Raw genomic sequence first — 20,458 nt, forward strand, 5'->3', positions numbered from 1 at the left:
TTTGGATCTTCTGAGGCTGTAGCACAACCAAAGAGAGTAACTCTGCAGCAATATCAGTAGGAAGAAAATACTACCTGGAACTGTGTAAGTTTTGAGTCATGATGTCATAGAAGCCTGTTAACCCAGCTTTAGTTATATACTGGAATTTTCTGTGACATGAGATAATAACTTCCTCCTTCTGTTTTATCATTTGCTTACATCACTCTGAGTTAAGGTTTTTCTAATCAGTAACTAAAAAATGGCTATATGATAATTCAAAAGCCATTTTTACTCCATCTTTCTATTATTCTAGAAAAGATTAATTATTACTATATATTATTCTTCTAGTCTGACATATCTTTATATGATTATATTGTTCTGTGATTATTTTCATGAATGAAAATAAAGTTTTTTAGTTTTATTATTTAATAAAACATGTAATATATTAATACATACATCCTTTGAGAATAATTCAAAAATAATGCAAATTAATTCAACAAATAGTATTCATATATTACAAGATAAACAAGTCACCCGTTTGGCAGAATTCCTACTGATTTTAACTTTATTTTATGAGGTTTTTCTATTTTCCACAGAAGGAAAGGGCTGGAAAAATAATCCAATGCAAAAATTATCTTTGTGATATGATCCCCTGAACTGAAGAAAAATTTTCCAGATAGACAAACCAAACCATATGATTAGTGTCCGTACCATTTTTAGGGTGGTAATACATGCGGTGTGATTATGTTTTAATTTTTGAAAATTTAAAATACTGCTTTAAAAAGATTTAAAAAATAATGTTCTCTCAGTTTCCACACACAGTTTTCATTGCCTAAAAGTAGGTGGCAAATATCTGTTATTATTTATTGATTGATCTGGCAAACTTGATTAATCTAGTAACAATAATGATTACTCAAAATAGAATTTTGTACATTCACAAAGTTTTCACCAAATTATACGTTTTTGATTTTTTAAAACACAATCAATTTAAGTTACTAATTGCCAACTAAACACCTTGTAAGAAGGAAATTACTATATAATGATACACCCTACTATTCAAAGAAATTCAGAGGCAGCTTATATTCCCCATAGGTGTAGGATAATTAGTGACATGCCCATGAAAAGCTACCTAATAGTGCCATCTGGTGGACAGAACGTACAGTGATTGTATCTGGATATATGTCATGTCTGAACTTATTTTTTTTGGTATCAACTTTTATTTTAAGTGCTAGGTACATGTGCAGGATATGCAGGTTTGTTAAACAGGTAAACGTGTGCCATGGTGGTTTGCTGCACAGATCAACCCATCACCTAGGTATTAAACCCAGCATCCATTAGCTATTCTTCCTGATGCTCTTCCTCCCCACGCCCTCTCAGCAGAACCCAGTGTGTGTCGTTCCCCACCATGTATCCACATGATCTCATGTCTGAACATTTTTAAACTTAAAAAAAAAAAAACCTGACACTTTATGACATTTTAGCTTTCAGTATAATGTGACAAATACAATTTTATTAACAGTATTACATTTGTTTAAGCAATTTAAAATTTACACTAAGAAATAGAATTATTCCTTCCTTTGCTCAGTTGTATGTGTATACCAGATGAAGAACATGTCACATATGACTCATTTTTTGTCATTTAACTCTATTTTTGCCCACAGAATTTATAACTCCTTGGCATCTCTCTCCCCAATAACATAAACTGCTTGAGAGGAGAATCAGCTTTTGTCAGCGTCCATCAGTAATTTCCACAGTGTTCAGTCCAAGAGGTCCATTGGTTATATCCCCATCCTTAAAGAAGGACCTAAACGGTACTAAATAAGTACTTGTAAAATAAATGAATGAATGAATGAATGAATCAATCAATCAATCAATATTGTGTTAAATTCTAGGCATTGCTTCATTTGAAAGGCCCATATAATATGGTAGAGTACATTCATAGGGGTGGCCAGTATTGTCATATTCAGCCCTGACAGGTAAGATGTAACTTAAGTCATTATGAAAGTTGAATGTTATACAAGAAGACTGAAGTCATTGCCATTTCATGGTTAACAGATGTATACAAGAGGTTTGATTTATTCTCAAGGACACAAAGAGTATAATTTAAAACAATGGGAGGAAGCAACATGAAAGTAACTTGCTGGTCAATGTGAGGAAAATTTTCTAAGAAGCAGTTTTTTGAAAATGAAATAAACTGCCTTCAAAAATTTAAGACTCTCCACTGATGAAACTATTCAAGTGAATTCTAATTAGTTATTGATTTAGGATGCATACAGATAGTATTGATTTTGAATTATTTGTTAGATTATTTAAGACGCATCTATGACATAACATGGCATCTTTTGCATTTGAAGTATTAAACACTTAAGCTACTTAAGAGAGCACCTAAAATTTAAATCTCAGGGTTTTTTATTCTTACCTGGTTGTCATTTCCCATTTTTAGGTAGAATATGGTTTCCAATCTTTTGGTGGATTATTTATATGCATGAATGCTATAATTCAGACAATTATAATTAAACACTTCTTTTTTTTTTTTTTTTTTTTTTTTTTTAGTTTCTGTCTGTAAGTTTATTATCTTTATCTGAAAAATCATCATAGAAAATTGTTTGGTTTAGCTCTCAGCAGCCCGCTCCTGAGCTCTGAGGAAGCTTGCCTTCTTTTGAGCTACCCGATCCTTCTTCTGAGCAAGAGACATTTTGGGACGGTTCCACCTCTTCTTTTTAACTTCTTTCTTGGGCTTCTTTTCATAGACTGGATTCTCTCGTATAGCAGCGTGAGCTTTCTTATATATCTCCTCCAAGTCTGGAGTTACACTGTTCTTTATGTATTGAGAGAACTGTTTCTTGTAAGCATCTTCATCTTCTTCCATTAAGTAGCGCATGTAATCTGCAACATTCTGGCCCATGATGTGCTTCCGGTGTACTTCTGCATTAAATTCCTTGCTTTCAGAATCATAACCGGGGAATCGTTTGGTACTGTGAGGGATAGACAAGCCTCCATCCACAGCTCCCTTCAGGGCGCCAAAAACTTTATTGCCAGTGGTAGTTCTGGCAAGGCCTGCATCCAAATAGCAGGTAAAGGCACCTGGCTGACCATCAATGCTTTCCACATTGTATTCATCACCAGTCACCTCCACTTGGCCTTCATAGATCATGTCGATGCCAAACCTATTGAGAAGCCTGCGGGCCAGCAGCAGGCCAGTACAATATGCTGCAGCATAGTTTGTCAGGCCAACCTTCACACCGTATTTTGGCAGTTCATGTGCATATGCTGCGCAGACTATCATATCCCCCTCTATACGGGCATAAGCAATGTGACAAATGATATCTCTGTTTGTTACACGAACTATCATCCTGTATTTGGGTGTGTTTTATTTATTTTTATCCTGTTTCACCAAGCGTTTCTGAGCATAGTAATCAGTTTTACCCTCTCCTCATCTTTTAAATTTCACTTGGTATCTCTTAAAGTAGGCCTTATTCTTAACAACTTTAACAAACCCCATCCTGCGGAACAGAGACCCGCGTCCGCGGCTCGACGGAGACCTCTAAACACTTCGTTAAGGATAATTAATTTCTGTCCCATAATCATCTGATACTTATCAAGACTAAAATTATTTTATTTAATTAAACTTGACACCAAGAATATCCACCACTTTAAGAGATACCTTTAAAATTTAAAACATGATTTCTCACTTAATGTAACTCCCCCCGCTCTGTGGGATACGAGAGTCTGAGAAACGTAAAAGAAATAATTTGAATCATGACTTAATTATTGGGTGTCTAAAATTAGCCTCAATTAGGAAGTATAAAATATTTTATTTTTTATCAACAGTTAGCAACTGCCTTGTTTTCCTTCTAATTACTCTGAATAGATAAGTAGAAAGACAATATTGCACTGTTTTCAGTAGGTGGCAGTTTCAGCATTCTCACCATTTTAATCTTTTTTTCATAGTTACCAATTTTATTCATCATAGTCAGGGAATTCCTTCCCACAATTATTTTCCTAGAGTTATCCCTAGCATGACAAGAGGAAAACTTTTTTAAAGATGCTGAGTATAGTAGATGTCTTTGGGAAAACTTGGACAAGGATATTTTTTGGTAGCTATTCCTCAAATCCTGTGTGTGCTCAATTGCTATGATAAGTTGCTTGTGATGTAATTTGATATTTATTTCATATAAAGTTCAATGGACATTAATGGTAATATTATTTCATTATTCTGTTATGTGACTGCTCTGGTTAAATAATAATGCATTATACCACATAGTGTCTAATATAATTCAAACCAGAACTATTCAATCTTATCAACAGTAGCCATAAGGCAATAAATGAATATAATATCTATACATCTGATGTGAGCTGAAGGAAATAAAAATAAGAGTTTTTTAAATGGACGAAGTGAAGATTGCAACATGTTTATTTGCCTAATATCTTCTTTGAACTTTTCAATAAAATCTTGGTAGTATCCTAAGAAAAATTGTTTAAATTGTATTCTGCAATTCAAACTGAGTTTAAAAATATTTAAAATGCCAGGGAATCGGGTAAATTACCATTTACATTTTATAATTAATTTTTCTAGAAGTAAGAGAAACTATAACACAAATATGTCCATAGAGAAGGGAAATCGTTTTAGGAAGATATTTTTCCTCATTTAGTCTTTGTTGTGTCTATTAAACCTAACAAACAATTAAGATAGCACTTTCACTGAAGGAATAATAAATGTAAATTAATTTAACACTAACTTCTAGGTATTCAACAATGTAAAATGGGGTAAACTAGAAGCTATAAATTACACTTTCAAAAAGATTTAGGAAAAAAGAGAGAGAGAGACTTGTGGTTAAGGGCAGATGTAATTCTCCATAGAAGGAATAAGAAAATTGCGTTTGCAGATATATTAAAGTTACTTTTAACATATGGACTCTTTGAGAATTAACCTAATAATGTTGACATCCACCCAACAGATTCTTATGGGGGATGTGTGTGTGTGTGTGTGACAAGTATGAAAATATAAAGGAAATGCTAGTATTTTACCCTATATTGTTAACATTTAATGTATTACTTAAAGCTGTTTCAAGCTTGAGTTGCACTGTAATCATTTATCTAAGGAATTTCTTAAGATTATTTTTAATTTTGTTCCTTACTATATTCACTTTTTAATAGGGCCCAATGAGACTGATTAAAATTATGAGTTATTTTATGCGGACTTTATTTTAGGTAATTCATAGCAGGATACAAAAGTTTCATTCCACCAGTGGGAATCATCTGATTACTCTGGAGCAACCTATAGCTAATTATGGCAAAGCCAGATTAATTTGTATACTTGAGAAATGAACTTCCCTATACCCAATTATACTTGAGACCAGCGGGTCTCATCTTCACATTAACCTTCTCAAAGGCACAAATCTCTCTTAGGTCTCCCCCTAACTGACACACTAAACTGTGAAAATAAAGTATCCGTTTAAGCACCCAGAGGGACTCAAGCTATGTGGAAACCATTGGAGTAGAGCTGGCTCCAAACATGCTACTCTAAGAATGACTTCATCTTTAATTTAACATATTTGTATAAATATTCTCCCAGGACAAAGATGATTAATGACAAAAATAAAGGAGTTCCACGTAAGTTTCTGATTAGTCTCCAGGGTTTGTTACAATCGAGATGTAAATTTCTGTTAACGGTAGATTCCAGAAGGCACCCTAGACAATTTACACGAAAAATATATATCAGAAAGATTTTCTTCTCTTCCATAATTAAAATGAGACTCTTTTCTAAAAAAAAGTTCATCAGAAAGTTTCCTCATCAATTATGTGAATTCTCAGGATTGGAGGGCAAAAAACTAGTTATTAAGAAATATTTTTCTCTTATCTAATCTAAACATGGACAAAGTGTTACAAAAGAAAAAAGCATGGAATTTGGAATACAGAGAGTTGTATTATACTGGCGAATTTATACAAACAAGAAGTACGGACACGGACTAATCATTTTACATTTTGTGGAATTCTTGTTTTAAAAGTCTTAAAAATTCCAGCCTTATATCGCAGAATCTTTTAAAACTAAGTTAAATAATTCTAACTAATGCAACTCTATTTCCTATTCCATTCCCCAGGTTGCACCATAATCAACTCAAATGACCATGTACCTATCTTATTTATTCATTCATTTTCTGAAGCAAGCAACTTGCAATTTATTGGCCTATAACATTGCTCAGTAATAAAAATTTGATAGAACTAGACATTTTAGTAGAAATAAAACTATCGGCCGGGTGCAGTGGCTCACGCCTGTAATCCCAGCACTTTGGGAGGCCTAGGCCAGCAGATCACCTGAGGTCAGGAGTTCAAGACCAGCCTGGCCAACATGGTGAAACCCCATCTCCAGGCATGATGGCTAGTGCCTGTAATCCCAGCTACTGGGGAGGCTGAGACGGGAGAATAGCTTGAATCTGGGAGACGGTGGTTGCAGTGAGCCGAGATCGTGCCGCTGCACTCCAGCTTGGGCGGCTGAGCCAGACTCCGTCTCAAACAAACAACAACAAAAAAAACTATCATAAATTGAGGGGTACACATGCAGGTTTGTTATATAGGTAAATTGTGTGTAAGAGGGGTTTGGTACACAGATTATTTTGTCACTTAGATGATAAGTGTAGTCTCTGCTAGGTAGTTTTTAATTTTATTTATTTATTTTTGAATTTTTTATTTCCATATTTTTTGGGGAACAGGTGGTATCTGGTTACATGAGTTAGTTCTTCAGTGGTGTGATTTGTGAGATTTTGGTGCATCCATTTACAAAGCAGTATATATTGAGCCCAATTTGTAGTCTTTTATCCCTCACCCCTCCCACCCTTTTCACCAAGTTCCCAAAGTCTCTTATTTCATTCTTATGCCTTTGCATCGTCATAGCTTAAGACCCACTTATAAGTGAGAACATCCTATCTTATTTTGGAGGGGGAAAAAAATCCAAAACAAAAGATTTATCAATTCCGTTAAATTTCTCATTCTAGTCTCACAATCCTGGCTGTCAAGTCACATCATCATTGTTAAATAAGTCTTCAAAAATAGCCATATTTTTCTTCTTCTTGGTGCAATACACAACTAAAAAAAGCAGTAATGAAAATGTATCATTATAAACAGCATGGCAAAATATGTGTTAACTTTATTAAATAAAAGGAGGAATTGACTATAATAAAAATCGTATTAGAAAATATCTACATGTGCCTCTCATTGGCAACAGAACAAGTGGAAAAAATTAATAAGGAAATGTAGAAAATAGGAAAATTCAAAGAGTTTTTGTTACTTGAATATTAAACAATTTACCATACAAACAAAAAAACTTCCCCAAAATATCAATTAAAATTATTAATTTAGTCACACATTATGATAAAGTAACACTTATGAAACTATGTGGTAAAGACTGAATTTTCTGAAAAAATTATAGTAAAACAGAAAAATAATTACAAAACTAGAAAAAAGGAAAAGGGAACTAACGAATTTAAAAACAAAAACAAAACCTAAAAAGCTCTTGAATCCAGTAGCAAATAAAATCTGCAATTTTGTATAATTATGAAATAATGTTACATAGTAACATGTATAAAATTATGGAAAGAAGATATGCCAATACTGAAAATAATATACATTTTAAATGCTTTTATTTTACAAAATTAAAATCAGCTAAATATTGAATTCGGGAAAAGAAAATAATAAAAGCAAGAATAGGGAAAAGCTTCACTTTCCATATTAATGAACCATTTATTTCTCATAAGTATATATATCCTCATGTTGTCCTGAGTCCAATTATCTTATGTTGCAGATGGAAGGCAAAGTACCAAAGTCGAAAGGTATAGTGAAGAAGACAATATACGCCCTAGTGGTACAGTATAACAACAAAATAGCAGAAGCTGAAATAAGATTTATACATATACTTTTTAAAATGTTTACTTTTATTTTAAGTTTCGGGGTACATATGTACGACGTGCAGGTTTGTTACGTAGGTAAACGTGTGCCATGGTGATTTGCTGCACCTATCAACCCATCACCTAGGTATTAAGGCCCACATGCATTAGCTACTTTTCCTAATAGTCTCCCTCCCCCGACTCCACCCCAGGACACTGACAGGCCCTACTATGTGTTGTTCTCCTCCCTGTGCCTACGTGTTCTCATCTTTCAGCTCCCACTTATAGGTGAGAACACAAGGTGTTTGGTTTTCTGTTTCTGCGTTAGTTTGCTGAGGATGATGGCTTCCAGCTCCATCCATGTCTCTGCACAGAACATCATCTCATTTCTTCTTATGGCTGCATAGTATTACATGGTATGTATGGATCACTTTTTCTTTATCTGGTCTATCATTGATGGGCATTTGGGTTGATTCCATGTCTTTGCTATTGTGAATAGTGCAGCAATGAACATATGTGTGCACGTATCTTTGTAATAGAATGATTTCTATTCCTTTGGGTATAAACCCAGTAATGGGATTGCTAGGTCAAATAGTATTTCTGCTTCTAGATCTTTGAGGAATCACTGCACCATCTTCCACAATAGTTGAGCTAATTTACATTCCCACCAATAGTGTAAAAGCGTTCCTATTTGTCTGCAACCTCACCAGCATTTGTTGTTTCTTGATTTTTAAATAATTGCCATTCTGACTGGTATGAGATGGTATCTCATTGTGGTTTTGATTTACATTTCTCTAATGGTCAGTGATGTTGAGCTTTATTTCATGTTTGTTGGCTGAATGAATGTCTTCTTTTGAGAAGAGTCTGTTCATGTCATTTGCCCACTTTTTAATTGGGTGGTTTTATTTTTCTTGTAAATTTGTTTAAGTTCTTTGTAGATTCTGAATATGAGACCTTTGTCAGATGGACAGATCGCAAAAATTTTTTTCCACTCTGTAGGTTGCCTGTTTGCTCTGATGATAGTTTCTTTTGGTGTGCAGCAGCTCTTAGTAGCCAAATCATAAATGAACTCCCATTCACAATTGCTACAAAGGGAATAAAATACCTAGGAATACAGCTAACAAGGGAAGTGTAGGACCTCTTCAAGGAGAACAACAAACCACAGCTCAAGGAAATCAGAGAGGACACAAACATATGGAAAAACATTACATGCTCATGGATAGGAAGAATCAATATCGTGAAAATGGCCATACTTCCCAAACCAATGTATATATTCAATGCTCTTCCCACTAAACTCCCATTGACATTCTTCACAAAATTAGAAGAAGCTATTTTAAAATTCATTTGGAACTAAAAAAGAGCTTGTATAGCCAAGACAATCCTAAACAGAAAGAACAAAGCTAGAAACATCATGCTACTAGACTTCAAACTATACTACAAGCTGACAGTAACCAAAACAGCATGGTACTGGTACAAAAACATGCACATGGAACAATGGAACAGAATAGAGAGCTCAGAAATAAAAACACACATCTACAACCATCTGATCTTTGACAAACCTGACAAAAACAAGCAATGGGGAAAGGATTCCCTATTTAATAAATGGTGCTGGGAGCACTGGCTGGTCATATGCAGAAAACTGAAATTGGACCCCGCCTCATACCTTATGCAAAATTTAACTCAAGACAGATTAAAGACTTAAATGTAAATCCCAAAACTGTTCAAACCCTAGAAGAAAATCTAGGCAATACCATTCATGACATAGGCACAGGCAAAAATTTTAGGACAAAAATCACCAATAGTAATTGCAACAAAGGCAAAGATTTTTATATTTTTTATTGCTGTTTTTAAATAATTTCATACAGTTAATAAGGAATGTGTTTTATATCTTGAAAATACCTAATTCCTCATAAAGATTTTCTATTTATTTATTTATAAATGTATGAATACATTTCTTTATTCAATTACTTATTTCGTTATGTGTCACTTACACATAGAAGCCAGCTAGAGGGGATCCCACAGGCCAAACTTAGGAAAACTTGAGCATCAAGATTGACGATAAAATAGTGTAACCACCTGAATAATATAGGATGTCATTTTATACTGATCTACTTTATTACTTCATCTGTATTTGCTTACTTATTTAATTTCAAAATAAATAATGTTTCACTTTGTATATGACAATTCTAGCAGAAACATCTGCATAAAGGGGTTAAATGAGAATTTTCAAGGACATGACAGAATGAATTCATGTGCCACCCACTTTGATACAATGAGAAGATAGTATCGCTTCTGTGATAGTCCTGCAAAAGATGTGTAAAGTGAATCTAATCATAAGGTCACTGCAGACAAACCCAAATTAATGAATATTTTATAAAGTACCTGGTCAATGATCTTAACATTTTTCAATGTCATAAAAGTTAGAAAGACAAAGAGACTGTTCCATACTGAAAGAGAATAAAGAGAAATGCCAACTGGATGCAGTATCTGCTTCTAATACACTCTTTTATAAAAACTCATATAAAAGTGTATTATTGGGAAATTTGAGGCAACTTGAATAGAGTCTAAGGTTTAGATGGTAATAATGTTATAATATTGGTTTCCTGATTTTCATTGTTGTATTAAGGATTATGTAGGAGAATATACTCTGCTAAAAAATAATCATTGAAATTTTGGGGGATGATGGTGCAGTGAATTATTATAATTTTATTTTGCCTCAGCATCCATTTTGAATATAAGTTTAACTTTTATACCAGAAGCAGAGCTCAGCCACCCTTGCCACAGTATCCAGTTCTACAGCTCCTCCTAGTTTGTCATTGTGATTAATCCAAATATCTGCCTATAATTGGAACAACGCAGTAAAGGTTGCTACCTGGGCATTAGAACTAGAACATCATACCCAAATGACCCAAGCTGGTGTCCAGACTCAAGAATTTAGGGGCATCTTTCCCACCTAGCATTGGGTCAATAATACAGAAAAATTCAACAACTGTAAATATAAATGTCTCTAGTAACTGAACATAAAATGCATGAAGCAAAAACTGACGAGTGAAAGAGGAAAATAATTAAAATCACAATAACAGATAGGGACTATAACATGCCTTTCTTAGTAAAATATAAAAAAAAAAAAATCAGTACTAATATAGAAGAGCCAAATGATAGTATCAACTACTTTAGTCTGATATTTGTAGAATACTGCATTCAACAACTGAATTCTTTCAACAGCAACACTATTTTAAATTTCACATAGAATGCTGAATAAAACAGACAATATCCTAAGCCATATACAAATTTTAGTACATTTCAAAAGAATTAAATATTTCAGAGTATGTTTTTCTATCACACAACATTTAATTAGAAACTTTTTTAAAAGGATAGGTGAAAACAAGAACTTTAAAAAGTAATTAAAATAAATTAAATATTGAAAAAATTACATCAGAATTACTTAGATGAAGCTAAAGCAGGGCTTAAAGAGAAATTTATCACAATTACTGAATAAATAAAATAAAAAGACAAATCTGAATATAACTGAGCTTCTGTATTAAGAAACTAGAAAAAAATAAGAAGAAAGAAAATGCAAAATAAGCAGAAGGAAGGCAACAAGATAAGAGCAGGTAAAAGATAAGAGTAGACATAACTGAAATTTTTAAAAAGTAGAGAAAATTATTACATACAAAAAACTATATGAAAACATCAGTAAAAATTGACAAAAATCTAAACCAATTGAAGATGAAATAAAGAGACCACAAATTAACCAATATCAAGAATAAGATGGCATCACTACAGATCCACAGATATTAAAAGGCTATTAGGGACTACTAAAAACAGTGCCAAAAAAGTTCAGTGACATAAATGAAATAAAATAAAATAATCCCTTAGAAGATAAAATCCTCCCAATTTACTCAAAAAGGAATAAATACTTAACATTCTAGGAAGATAGTAGATTAGGAAGTATCCAAAATTGATCTGTCTTCCTACCTAGACAATCATTGCATTGTCACAATCTATCTGATTTTAAGCATTTTGAGACACTGGAGCCTATTAAAGCCTTGCAACTTCCAGGGAGAAGGCTTGGATGGTGAATTATGGTTATTTCTGGTCACTTGCAGCTCTTAGCACGGTAGTAGCTAGCTACCTATCTCCTACTCCTCAGTCCATGGCAGGCAGCTATGCATGTGTTCCTGGAGCAACATACACACAATTTGCAGGAGCCAGAGTAGGCAAAAAGAACTCTGCTCCAAATAGCCAAGATCTGTGCTCTAATTACTAAAAGTTGCCTCTGATCACAGAGGCACAGACAAAGAAACATGGCCATTGTTGTTGCATTTCCCTTGCTTGTGGCAAGCTCCTCCTCTCTGCATAAAGTGACTTCCAGAAGAGTTGAAGTACCAGGATCCTTTCTCTTTTCATTCTGTAGTTGATTTTCTGTTTTTTCTCTTTTGGGGGGCCAGATCAGGATGACTATGACATTCCAAAGCAAGGGCATACATGAGGGAAATTAAAAATTCATCACAGATGTTCAGGGTGAGGTGCAGGCTCAATGAAAATCTGAGAAAACCTTAATTTTGCACCTCAGGCTAATCATTGGCACTAAGACAACATAAAACAATCAAAAAAGCAAAAACAAAATAAAACATATACAACAACAGCAACAAAATCTGGGTAAAGGGAAGAATCTGATTTCTACAGTTAGAACATTAGATTCAAATGTTTAGTTTTCAACACTAAAAAAAATTACAAGGCATAAAAGAGACAGGAAAGTATGGTGTATTCAAAGGGGAAAAAAAGAAAGCAACAGAAACCTTCTTGAAAACAACATGATAGCAGATCTACTAGATAAAGACTGTAAAACAACTGTCTTAAAGATATTCATCAAGCTAAAGAAGAAATGGAGAAAGTCAAGAAAATAATAGATGAACAAAATTAAAATTTCAATAAAGAAATGGAAAACCAAAAGAGATCAAAAAGAAATTCTGGGGCTAAAAAGTAAAATTAAAATGAAAAAAATCACTAGAGGGATTCAAAGGTATATTTGAGCAGGCAGAAGAAAAAATCAGCAAATTTAAAGATAGAGCCATAAAAATTATTCAATCTGAGAAATAAGAAAATAGACTGAAGGAAAGTAAAAAAAAATCCTAAAGAACCTGTGGCACACTAGTAAGCAGACAAACATATGCATTATGGGAGTTCCAGGAGGAGAAGATAGAAAGAGGCAGAGAGAATACGCAAACAAATAATGGCAAAAAACCCCAACTTTGGTGAAAAACATGAATATAAACATGTAAGATGCTCAACAAACTCCAAGAAGAATGAACTCAACTGAGGAATGTTATAATCAAGCCATTGAAAAACATTGTCAAAGAAGAATTTTGAAATCAACAAGAGAGAAGGGGCTAGTCACTTAAAAGTTACACTTAATAAGATTATAAGACTTTTTATCAGAAACTTCGGAAGTCAGAAAATGGTGGGTTGATATATTCAAAGTGCTAAAAGATTTTTTTTAAACTATTGTCAATCAAGAATCATATGTCTCGTAAAATTATCTTTCAAAAATGAGAGTGAAATAAATATATTTCCAGAGAATAAAAGCCAATGAAGTTTGTAACCACTAGAACTGCCCCTGCAAGAAATGCTAAAGTGCTGAAATAAAAGGACACTTGAGAGTAATTCAAAGCCATATAAAAAGGTAAAAATCTCAGTAAAGGTAAATACATGGGAAATTATAAAAGCTAGTATTATTGTAACAATGGTGTGTAACTCCACTTTTTGTTTACTACATGATTCAAGAGAATAATATATTAGAAAAGTGTTTAAGAGGTCAATGCATTAGAAAACCATTAGTTTATTTTTTGGAAACACAATGTATAAAAATGTAATTTTATGATGTCAGCAACTGAAAGGTGTGGAGATGGATCTGTTAAAGAAGCTGAGCTTTTGTATGTTATTGAATGTGTGTGTTATTGAAGCTGGCATAAATTTAAATTAGCTGGTATAAATATTAAAAGTTTAGCATATTAGGGGTAATTCCCATGGTAACCACAAAGAATATAGTTAAAGAATATACATGAAAAAGAAACGGGAAAGGAATGTAAATGTTTCAGTAGAAAAAAAAAAAAAGCTAAACACCAAAAAGAAGTACTGCAGGAAATATAGGATTTTTAAAAACTATAAAGCATATAGAAATAATAAAGTAACAGAAATAAGCCCATTCTTGTTGGTAATTACTTTAAACGTAAATGATTAAACTCTCCAATCAAAAAATAGACACTGATGGAATGGAAAAAAAAATTCAGTTTTTATGAAACAAAAGTGGTTTGCTGCTTGATGCACTAAAAGCCAATACTATGACACCAGGTTTTTGAGAAAAGAAAAGCTTTACATTGCCAAGTTGACTCATAAGGAGATAGGAGTTGAGCTCAAGTCTTCCTCCCTGTGCTGGCTTTAAGGCAGTAATTTCATTAGAAAAGGTTTAGGGTGTTAATTCTGAAATTAGCAGGTGATTGATGAAAGGAAAGAGGAGGTCTGAAAAGTCCTTTGGTATGTGCAGTTATCTCTTCATACTACCTCATGCGTTGCATATGCATATTCAGGGGGAGTTAGTATAAAACATGCAGTGGAAATTAAGGCTGTAACATCAGCAAGCTCATTATGTGCAAACTCTAGTTGGCCATTGATATGGTTTGGCTGTGTCCCTACCCAAATCTCATCTCGAATTGTAGCTCCCATAATTCCCATGTGTAGTGGGAGGGGCCTGGTGGGAGATAATTGAATTGTGGGGGCGGTTCCCCCATACTGTTCTTGTGGTAGTGAATAAGTCTCGTGAGATCTGATGGTTTTATAATGGGGAAACCACTTTTGCTTGCTTGTGCCTTTTGCCTTCCACCATGATTGTGATTCCGCTCCAGCCATGTGGAACTATGAGTCCATTAAACCTCTTTTTCTTTATAAATTACCCTATCTCAGGTACGTTTTTATGAGCATCCTGAAAATGGACTAATACAGCCATCTTGGTTCCAACTGACTTCGTAAGTTTTTTCTTTATCTTACAAGTGGAGAGAGTTTCAGCATTTCATCAAGTTTATTTTCTTATCTGCTATACTGAAAACACAGTAATTTCTATTAATTATTAGTTTCTTACTTTTGGGGCACAGTTTTAGTAAGTTCTTTCTTTTCTTATCTGCTATGCAGTAAGCCCAAGAATTTATTCATTTTTTAACCCCTTGAGGTATGGTTCACAACTATATACTTTCCTACAAGGAACTCACTTTAGATCTAAAAAGAGAAATAGATTAAAAGTGAAAGGATAGAAAAGTAATCAAAAGAAGGCAAGAGTGGCTCCACTAACATCAGAAAAATAGACTTTAAATTTTTAAAAATAACAAGAAAAAATGAGGACATAATATATCAATAAAAGTTTTAATACCACAAGAAGATAAAACAATTATAAATATTCACACACTTAATCACAGACCATCAAAACATATGAAGCAAAAATTGATAAAGGAGGGAGGAGTCCTGAGAAATCTCACATATGTTCAGAATATGGAATTTAATCACATAGTTTGGGTATAAAACCACTCATCTTCTGTACATCATGTCTCCAAGTCTAGAAACCTTCTGCTTTACACTTTCTGGGAGGTAAACCTCAAATCTTCTACAGTATGGAGAAGTATCCAGCATCAAGAAGTGGAGGAAGGATCCAGACAGAAATAGCATATTTATAAAGATAGTTCTTGAAAATTATGAGGATCATAAATCACAAAATAAATGCAACCTAAATAAGCTGTAAGTTTATTTCTCTTTCAACAAATTGAAGTATTAAGGAAAAAGGGTGGAGATTATCCAATGGCTCTATATTGATCAACCTGCCCCTTCTAGTGTGTTCCTTTACATCCTTCAACAAGGGGATACTACCTTGTGATTAACTGCAAATATCAACCTGATATTTGCCAGCTCATCCTTACAAAGAGGTAGAATTTACATATACTTCTCCATATTTTGAATCTAGTGTAGCCTTGTGATTTACATTGATTTCTTATAATGTGGTAACAATAATGTTTCCTCTTTTTATATTTGCAGATTGGATTTTCTGAAATTTTATTAAGAATTATTGTATCTATATTCATAAGAGATGGATATGTTTTCAAAGTAATGTTGGCCTTATGATGAGTTTAGATATATTATTTCTAATATATCACTGGGAGTGTTATATATTATTTCTAGTGTAACTCTGGAAGAGTTAGAGTATAATTGGGTTTTCTAAAAACACACCACTTAATGACCCAAAATATCAAATATTTAGTAATAAATCTGACTAATGTGTAAGCTTTGTACAGTTAAAAAAAAAAAAGTCAGCAAAATGAAAAGACAAGCCACAGGCTGAAAGGAAATTTTTGCAAAGTCATATCTGATAAAGGACTGTTACCAAAATATACAAAGAACTCTTAAAACTCAACAATATGAAAGCAAATAACTCAATTTTAAAAATAGGCCACAGAGCTTAACAGACATGCAAAAAAATAGCCAAATGTCAAATAAGCATATGAAAAGATGCTCTGCATCAAACGTCATCAGGGCAATGCAAACTAAAATAACAATGATACTACTACACATCTATTAGAATGGCCAGAATCCAGAGCACTGGCAATGCAAAATACTGGTGAGGACACAGGGCAACAAGCATGGTCATTTAATTTTTATGGAAATGCAAAACAGCACGGCCACTTTGAAAGACAGGTTAGCCTTGTCTTACAAAACTAAATTAACTATTACAATGTGACCCAGCCATCACACTGCTTGGTATTCACCCAAAAGAATTGAAAACTTATATCCACACGAAAACCTATGCCCTGATATCTGTAACACCTTTTTCATACTTACCCAAACAGAAGCAATCAAGATGCTCTTCAGTAGGTGAATGGATAAAAGTGTAGTACATTTAGACAATAGAATATTATTCAACACTATACCCCAGATTGAGTTTTCTTTCCTAGGGCTTCGACGCAAAGCCTGGAATTGAGTTTGGGACAAAAGAACTGCTTTGACGGGTTGCATGGGCACTTTATAAGCCAAATGCTAAGGTGAAGCTGTGGAACTGAGTCCTCCTCCAACAAGGGAGAGAAAAGGGTGTCTTGCGAACTGGGGTCCTGGCCTAGTATAATGTCTTCTCAAAGGAAAAAAAGTCTCTGGCATAGAGAAGCCCCTTCTACTTGCAGAAGCATGTTATTAGGTTGGTGCAAAAGCATTTGTGGTCCCCATCATTCTAAGTAATGTCAAATAGCACAAGTACTTTTGCACCAGCCCACCCACTCCTGACCTGGCGGAGAGAAGAAAAAATACAGCTTAAAGCGCAGGGATGTGTTAAGTGCTGACGGGGTGAAGAAAAGAAAAGAAAACCTCTTAAGTACAGAGCTGGAGAGATGTTTTGGGGAAGAATCTCCTGTTATGTAAATGTGCTCCTCCAACAGGGAGAGAAATTTTAGTTGCTGTTGGACTGGAGAGAAACTTTTCATTGCTGCTGGGAATGCTGGCCAGCTTGCTGTGTGGAGCCCTTGGGCCAGGTGCCCCAGCCCCAGCTGGCAGGGGAGGTGGGCAGGGAGTCACCACTCACCTGTCTGTCTTGCATGCATGCCTGTGACCATTGGGGTGGGAGTGGAACAACCCCAATATTGTAAAAGAAAAGATAGGTGCCATTACAATCCCCCCAAAAGAAGGAAAATGCCATAGAAAAGACTGGGTTGGATTGAGGTTGACATTCCCAACCTCCAGGAGCAACGGGAGTGGAGGGTCACAGTTTTCTCTACTTTCAGAAGATGTCTGAGGGCAAGAAAAAGCTGAGAAACAAAAGGGAAAGAGGTTTGGGGAGGGATTTTTGCATTTGATTCACCCTTCCTCATGTCCCGATACAGGCCACCAAAATGATGCAGGATATTTTGCTCCTTAGTTTAGTTAAAATCCAGGTTCTTTTCTCACAACCAGGAAAAATTAGGTACATGGACACCTTGAAGGGTGAGGAGGGCAGATTTATTTTAGGCAAAAAGAAAACTCTCAGCCAAGAAAAAGGGGATCCTGCCAACAGGTTCACACCTCACAGACTGAATACCAGGCCACCACACTCAAGCTGAAGAGGCAAGCCTCCTCCTCACTACATAAGGCACGAATTTCCAGTGGCTCCACCCATTCTCCCAGTGCCCAGGCAGCCCCTTAGTTTATGGCAGGCATGCCCAGACAAGACCCTGGGCAGGTTCCCTCATCTGCACAAAAGCATCTGATATAAACAATTATGGGTTGTGTTGAAGATTCAAGGAAGATAAGGGGACCCTCTTTTTGGTAGATCTTTTTGGTATAAATTTAAAAATTTATACAAAATATTACATATATATCAAACAACCAAAATAGCCAAAATGATTTCAAAAAGAACAAAATTGAAGGCATCAAACCTCTTGATTTTAACAAAACTTAAAAGGCTACGGTAATTAAGATAAGGTGAAACTGACATCAAGAGACACAAACAGACCAAAGGAAAAGACAGTCCATTAAAAAAGCAATTTAGGGCCGGGTGCGGTGGCTCAAGCCTGTAATCCCAGCACTTTGGGAGGCCAATACGGGCGGATCATGAGGTCAGGAGATCGAGACCATCCTGGCTAACATGGTGAAACCCCGTCTCTATTAAAAAATACAAAAAACTAGCCAGGCGAGGTGGCGGGTGCCTGGAGTCCCAGCTACTCAGGAGGCTGAGACAGGAGAATGGCGTAAATCCAGGAGGCTGAGCGTGCAGTGAGCTGAGATCCGGCCACTGCACTCCAGCCTGGGTGACAGAGCGAGACTCCGTCTTAAAAGAAAAAAAAAAAAAAAAAGCAATTTAGTAAAAAAAAAAAAAAAAAAAAAAAAAAAAGATAACCTTTCAATCTATAGTGCTAAACCAATTGAACATCCATTTGCAAAAAAACAGAAATGTATTCATACTTTCACTACATATAAAAATTAACTCAAAATGCATCAGAACTAAATGACAAACCTAAAATTATAAAATTCCTTAGAAACTGTATTAGTCTGTTCTCACACTGCTAATAAAGACATACCCAAGAATTGGTAATTTATAAAGGAAAGAGTCTTAATTTATAAAGGAAAGACACACAGTTTCACGTGACTGGGGAAAGCTCACAATCGTGGCAGAAGGTAAGGAGGAGCAAGTCACATCTTACATGAGTGGCAGCAGGCAAAGACAGAGAGACTGTGCAGGGAAACTCCTCTTTATAAAGCTATCAGATCTAATGAGACTTATTCACTACTACAAGAACAGCATGGGAAAAACCCACCCCCATGATTCAATTACCTCCCACTGTGTACCTACCATGATATGTGGGAATTGTAGGAGCTACAATTCAACATGAGATTTAAGTGGGGACACAGCCAAACCACATCATTCTGGTCCTGGTCCCTCCTAAATCTCATCCTCACATTTCAAAACCAATCATGCCTTCCCAAAGTCCCCCAAAGTCTTAGCTCATTTCAGCATTAACTCAAAAGTCCACAGTCCAAAGTCTCATCTGAGGCAAGGCAAGTCTCTTCTGCCTATGAGCCTGTAAAACCAAAAGCAAGCTTGTTACTTCCCAGATACAATGGGGGTACAGGCATTTGACAAATACATCTATTACAAATGGGAAGAGTTGGCCAAAACAAAGGGGCTAAAGGCCCCATGCAAGTCCAAAATCCAGCAGGCAGTCAAATCTGAAAACTCCAAAATGATCTCCTTGGCCTCCATGTCTTACATCCAGGTCACACTAATGCAAGAGTTGGGTTCCCATGGCCTTGGACAGTCCTGCCCTGTGGCTTTGCAGGGCATAGCACCCCTCCTGACTGCTTTGACCAACTGGCATTGAGTGTCTGTAGCTTTTCCAGAACATGGTACAAACTGTTGGTGGATCTACCAATCTGGGGTCTGGAGGACAGTGGGGTCTCTCACAGCTCCATTAGGCTGTGCCCCAGTAGGGACTCTGTATGAGGGCTCCAACCTCACATTTTCCTTCCACACTACCCTAGTAGAGGTTCTCCATGAGGGTCCTGCCCCTGCAGCAAACTTCTGCCTGGGCATCCAGACATTTCCATATATCCTCTGAAATCTGGGTGGAGGCTCCCAAACCTCAATTCTTGACTTCCGTGCACCTCCAGGCTCAACACCATATATAAACCGCCAAGGCTTGGGGCTTGCACCTTCTGAAGCAACAGCCCAAGCTGTATGTTGGTCTTTTTTAGCCATGGCTGTAGTGGCTGGGATGCAGGGCACCAAGTCCCTAGGCTGCATAGAGCAGGGGGACCCTGTGCCCAGCCCATGAAACCAATTTTTCCTCCTAGGCCTTCAGGCCTGTGATGGGACAGGTTACCCTGAAGACCTCTCACATGCCCTGGAGACATTTCCCACATTGACTTGGCAATTAACATTTGGCTCCTTATTACTTATGCAAATATCTGCAGCTGACTTGAATGTCTGCTCAGAAAATGGGTTTTTCTTTTCTATTACATTGTCAGGTTTCAAATTTTCCCAAATTTTATGCTGCTTCCCTTTTAAAACTGAATGCTTTTGACAGCATCCAAGTCAC

General features: G+C 35.5%; 1 pseudogene; it reads right to left on the minus strand.

Annotated features, from left to right (window-relative positions):
• Nucleotides 1–2,522: 2,522 nt before the first annotated feature.
• On the minus strand, nt 2,523–3,517 carry LOC105474203 (large ribosomal subunit protein uL18 pseudogene; annotated as a pseudogene).
• Between the last annotated feature and the right edge of the window lie 16,941 nt (nt 3,518–20,458).

The sequence above is a fragment of the Macaca nemestrina genome, chromosome 10 (genome assembly GCF_043159975.1).
Source record: "Macaca nemestrina isolate mMacNem1 chromosome 10, mMacNem.hap1, whole genome shotgun sequence".
NCBI classification, from domain to species: domain Eukaryota; kingdom Metazoa; phylum Chordata; class Mammalia; order Primates; family Cercopithecidae; genus Macaca; species Macaca nemestrina.